Source organism: Theropithecus gelada, chromosome 1, assembly GCF_003255815.1.
Source record: "Theropithecus gelada isolate Dixy chromosome 1, Tgel_1.0, whole genome shotgun sequence".
NCBI classification, from domain to species: Eukaryota; Metazoa; Chordata; class Mammalia; order Primates; family Cercopithecidae; genus Theropithecus; species Theropithecus gelada.
In genome coordinates, this window is record NC_037668.1 from 96,101,518 (window position 1) to 96,107,702 (window position 6,185).

Sequence of the window (6,185 nt, forward strand, 5' to 3'; positions counted from 1 at the left end):
AAAAAAAAAAAAAAAAAAAAGCATGACTGCTGTAAGAGGCATAGAAGAGACCTCAGACTGGAGAAAGCAAAGGACAAAGATTGCTCTCCTTAGCTTGATGCACGAGGTCCTCCACGCTTGGCTCCATTTGACCCTTACAGAGACAGCATGGTTCCCAGCACGGGCTCCAGAGCCAGATCACCTGACTTTGCCACTTACTAGCTGTGTGCATGGGCCAGTTAGGTTAATTGTTTTGTACCTCAGTTTTCTCATCTGTAAATGAGATTGTAATGAATATTAAGAGGGTTTATTTGTATAAAGTGTTTAAAACAGTGCCTGACACATAGTAAGTTTAATATAAGTAAGTATTCACTAAAGAGAGAAAACAGTGAGTTTTTTCCTTTTCTCCCAATCCCACAAGGGTACCTTGGTTTCTGTTCACTTTTAAAATTATTATTATTGTTGTTGTTATTATTTTACTTTAAGTTCTGGGGTGCATATGCAGAACAGGGTTCTGTCCACTTTAAACATTTTAATAACCCCCACCAAGTACCACATGTTGTTTGACATATATCCATTAGTTATTATTAATGTCCATTATAAATTTATTGGACATCTCCTATATGCCAGGTGCTGTTACTCAATTATGAGAGGCAGTATGAGAAGCAAGGATTTAGGATCAAACAGATGTTGGTGGAATTCTGGCTTAACCATCATCTAGCTCTGAGACTTCAGGAAAGTAACTTAACCTCGCAGAGCCTCAGCTAAGTCACCTGTGAAATGGAGATGATGTTATCTTCACAAAATCTGTGATGAGGATCAAATACATTCAATATATAAAGAGTTGGCTGGGCGTGGTAGCTCACGCCTGTAATCCCAGCACTTTGGGAGGCCAAGGTGGGTGGATCACCTGAGGTCAGGAATTCGAGATCAGCCTGGCCAACATAGTGAAACCCCATCTCTACTAAAAATACAAAAATTAGCCAGGCGTGGTGGTGCACACGTGTAGTCCCAGCTACTCAGGAGGCTGAGGCAGGAGACTTGCTTGAACCCGGAAGGTGGAGGTTGCAGTAAGCGGGTATCATGCTAATACATTCCAGCCTGGGCGACTGAGCAAGACTTCATATCAATAGATAGATAGATAGATAGATAGATAGATAGATAGATAGATAGATAGATAGATAGATAGAAAAAATAAAGAGCTTAGCAAAATGCCAGGCATTTGCTAAGCACTCAATAGCAAGGATAAACTAGAGGAGGTGGAGGAGGAAAAGGATAATCTTGGAGGTGGATACTGTTATTTAGTCAGAAAAGTGAGGTTCAATGCCCTCAACCCCTGCCCTCTCATCCTGCCCTGGTCAGAGACTCTTTCTCCTCTGTGCCACATTGCCCTCAACTCCAGTTTCCTGTAATTGCTATCAACAATGTTCTCATTGAAACCTGCTCTTAGTAAGCTGTCTGTTGGAAAAATATTAAGACTCCTGGATTGCTTATTGAAACTCTGTCTTTCAAATATTACACATACTTTGAGATGCTTTTGATCCTTCTACCCCATAACCTGACACAGTGTCTCCCTTGGTGAACCCTCATACAACTAACTTTCTATGTCTATTATGTCCCTTCACACATATTGCCCCAGATTATAGTTATTTGGGCACTTGTCATATCCACTTCAGTGTATTATACATTTGTTAAGGTCAAAGGACTCTGTTTTACTCAGAAGTCTCTTTATTTAATTCTAGTAGAATCCCAGTGGCTCTTCCAGGTCTTGGCTTCTAAGCTTTCATGCTTCTTCATCTTTCTCTCTCAATAGATGTTCTATTTTATGGGACAAGGAGAGGTGGGGGCCATTAAGTATAAACATTCTCAGCCTTCAAACTGACAAGTATCTTCTCTGCCTTGTCTCCAAGGAAGCAATGAGCCACTTCTTGGACCAAGCTCTTAGACCCATTTTAGAGAACTGGTCAGTACAGCTTAATGGTGAAGAGCATATACTCTGCAACCAGACTGCCTGAGTTTGAACTTCTGGCTCTGCAATTTACAGTACTGGCTGTGTAACCTTGAGCAAGTTACCAAGCCTGTCTGTACCTCGGTTTCCCCCTGTGACAAATGAAGACAATAGCAATAGTCCCTGCCTCCAGGATGATAGTAAGGATTAAATGAGTCAGTGAGTGAAAACTACTCACTACAGAGCGTACTTAGCACATGGCACGAATGTAGTAATGGTTAGCTGTTGTTATTAATTACCTCCTGTCACCTTCTATGATATCTTCAGAGATCTTTTTTCATGCCTTTCCTCAATCTTACTCTCGAGCGTTCCTCATCCTAAAAAAGATCTTTCCCTTCACTCTACAGCTCCTTAACCCATTGCCTTCATGGGCTTCTTTCCTTTACCATAAGACTTCTAGGGGCCAGGCACAGTAGCTCCAGTAGCTCACCTGAGGTCGGGAGTTCAAGACCAACCTGGCCAACACGGTGAAACCGTCTTTACTAAAAATACAAAAAATTAGCTGGGTGTGGTGGTGGGCACCTGTAATCTCAGCTACTCAGGAGGCTGAGGAAGGAGAATTGCTTGAACCCAGGAGGCAGAGGTTGCGGTGAGCCAAGATAGCACCATTGCACTCCAGCTTGGGCAACAAGAGTGAAACTCCATCTCAAAACAAAGCAAAACAAAACAAAAAAAGACTTCTAGGAACAATAGTTCCTATTTGCTGACTTTATAGTCTCACTTCCCATTCCCTCTGTGGCCATCTGCAGACAATCTAGATTCCACACCCAGCATTCTACTGACTGCTCTGATGAAGCTCATGAAGTGACCTTGGTGCTTATCCTACCGGAGGTCTCTGAAATGTAACCTTCTTCCCTCCAGAAAAATCTCTCCTCACCTCCTCAGCTTCAGTAACTTTTTTCTTTCAGTTCCCCTCCTACTTCTCTTAACATCTCCTTCTCTCTCTTTTGCTGGCTCCGTTTCCTCTACCAACTCCCTGAGAGTCAATACTGTATTTTGGAGTATTCTCTCCTTCAACTCTTCTTTTCATAGGGTCTGTGGGCAAATCTTTATCTACAGCCCTGACCTCTTGTCTGAACTTTAGACTCATATAAACAACTGCTTCCTAGACTTCTCTGCCCAGACAAACCACATGCATCTCCAAATCAACCAGAGGCCTTCCCTATCTCAGAGATTTCCTGACTCTCCAACTAGCCACCCGACTTACATATCTCAAGGCCATCCTAGATTCATTACCGACACTTCCAGTTATCTTGACCAGTCTGTACCTCCCTTATTCACAGTGAGCTAGCATCTCTTCTCCATCCTCACTGATCTGCAAGTCTAGACCCCTATAATATCTCCAGTTTAGACTATTGAAGACTTCACAATCAGGCCTCCAATCTCTGGTTTCTTATGATAGATAATATGGTCAGTTTTCAAACAGTTTTCAAAATGTGGTCATTTACAAAACACTTGTCTGTTTTTCTCTGTTCTGAATAGAGGTTGGCAGTATCGTCTGATTGCCCATCAATAAAGCCTATCTTTTTAAGCCCGTATCTAGCAAACTCTCATAGAGTACTCTAAGATCTAGTTACTTTAGATTATCTTTTGTTCCCCGACTCATCAATGTGGGACCTTGTACTTTGTGGTGTGTAACTCACCGCTAAGCTCAGATCTTTCCCCTTGTAACATAATCGTTGGGACAGATCAGTTCACTCCTAAAGTGGCACCACCAAGTTGTGATCCCATGGTATTCCTCCTCTTGTATTACCTATGTTAAACTGCTGGCCATCCAGAGGCTCAAGATGAAAACCTAGAAATCATCCTAGACTTTCAAATTAATGTAGTCAACAGGTACTGAACATATTATTTGTCAGGTGTCATAAATAATATGGCATAATAATAACACTAAACACATACATGCTAAGTGATGGGCACTTTTGAAGTGAGATAGACAAGTAGACAGATGAAATATATTAATATATAACAGAAGCAAAATAGGTATAGTATGCATCTCAAATACTTGTGGTGAGGATTAAATGTTCTAAATAAACTCATATATATCACTTAGAACATTTTATCTTCACCACAACCACTTGAGACACATACTATTATTATTCTATTTTACACACTGGAGAAACATTGGCCCAGAGAAGATTAGTAACTTACCCAAGATCACATAACTAATAAACCCTAGCTAGGCTTTGAATCCAATCAGTGTGGTATCAAAGTCCATGCACTTACCAGTTACTCTCTTCTGTCTTTGATTCTAATAACAGTAACAGTGATATTCCTTTAGTTTTTCTATGTACCAGGCACTGCTCTGAATATATTACATGTTTTACTTCATTTAATCTTCACAGTACTTGCTATGAGGTAGGCAATACTTTTCCCCTTGATTATCTTTGCAAATGAACTTTGCTTAAAGAAAGCCAAATAAAAATTCAAATGTTTTCCCAGAGTACCTGGAAGTGAATATTCACTACAAAAGGGTATGTATGTACTCTTCTAAGAAACTTGTTTCTAGCGGGACGCGGTGGCTCACGCCTGCAATCCCAGCACTTTGGGAGGCCGAGGCGGGCGGATCACAAGGTCAGGAGATCGAGACCATCCTGGCTAAACGGTGAAACCCCCGTCTCTACTAAAAATACAAAAAAATTAGCCAGGCGCGGTGGCGGGCGCCTGTAGTCCCAGCTACTCAGGAGGCTGAGGCAGGAGAATGGCGTGAACCCGGGAGGCGGAGCTTGCAGTGACCCGAGATCGCGCCATTGCACTCCAGCCAGGGGGACGGAGTAAGACTCCGTCTCAAAAAAAAAAAAAAAAAGAAACTTGTTTCAGAATTCCTTGAAATTCTAGATTTCTCAGACTATTTAATACAAATTTGAAGGCATGTTTTCAGTATAAGAGTGAAGGTGTCTCTCTTGAATAATATACCATTTACCCATTCACCAAATGTTTATTGAGCACCTAATATGTGCAGGACACTAGATACATCAGAGAATGTTTCTGCCCTGAAGAACATGAAAGTCTAGAAAAGGAAAGGGGGTTAAAAAGCCAGAAGCACAATAACAGGACAGGTAGAATTGCACAGAGGTTAAGAGAACAGATGCTAGAGCCAGACAGAATTTGTCCAAAGCCTGACTTTGCCGTTTACTTCCCGTGTGACTTTAGGAAATGCATTTAAACAATTTATGCCTCTTGTTTCTATAGTATGAACATTATATGATTGCTATTAGGATTTCAAGTTTATATATATATATATATATAACTTAGATCAGTGCGTGGGACATGGTAACATTAAAGGGCAGATATGGTTAGCAGTACTAGTAATCATCCTCATATTTCCACATGAAGCAACATTGGTATTGAAAGTAGGAACAAGAAAAGAGTGGCTTATTTTATATTAGAAGAGAGGAAAGAGTTCAGATAAATCTTTAGAGATCCAGATAAGTTTTAAAATATGAGTAGGTGTTCTCCAGATAGACAAAAAGGAAAAATCTCAACGAGCAAGGGGTAAAATCAGGAAGCAGTAACTCCTAAAGACCATACATCTGGCTGAAGAGTTGGCACGCACCTTTGTGTTTCCAGCATATTGCTTTGGAGACCTACGGTGACTTGAAATAGGAATACAACGAGGGTGGAGAGATGATGTTAGATTAAGCCATATTTATTACTGAACTGAGAAGAATGATGTCTTCTGTATTTGTATAGCACCAATTTTAAGATGCTATCTTAGTAATATTTACAACCTTGGAGATCTGGCTAATTATGATTATCACCATTTTCCATGAGGGAAACCAGAAGTAGAAGCATCCAAAGTTGTTCAAACAATTATCAGTAGATCTAGAAGACAGACCCTAATTTATAGCTCACCGAAGTGCTCAAAATAACAAGATTGTACTAATTCTACACTCTCCCACCATTTCTCTTCTTATCTTTAGAAAAATAAAGCAAAATGCTACAGCTGGAAAAGCTAAGGTAGAGTTAAAATACAATCAGAAATAGTAATGGGCCATGCAGAAAATGATGAATAAGCTATGACACAGGTTTGTGATGAGGAGTAGAATAGATGTGTTAGGAGTGATTTGAGCTGTTTGCTAGAAGAAAACAATTAATTGGTTGCTATATAACTTACATACACTAAAGTACACAAATCATAGGAGCACACATTGATGAATTTTTACATATGAATACTGTATTAGTTTGCTAGGGCTGT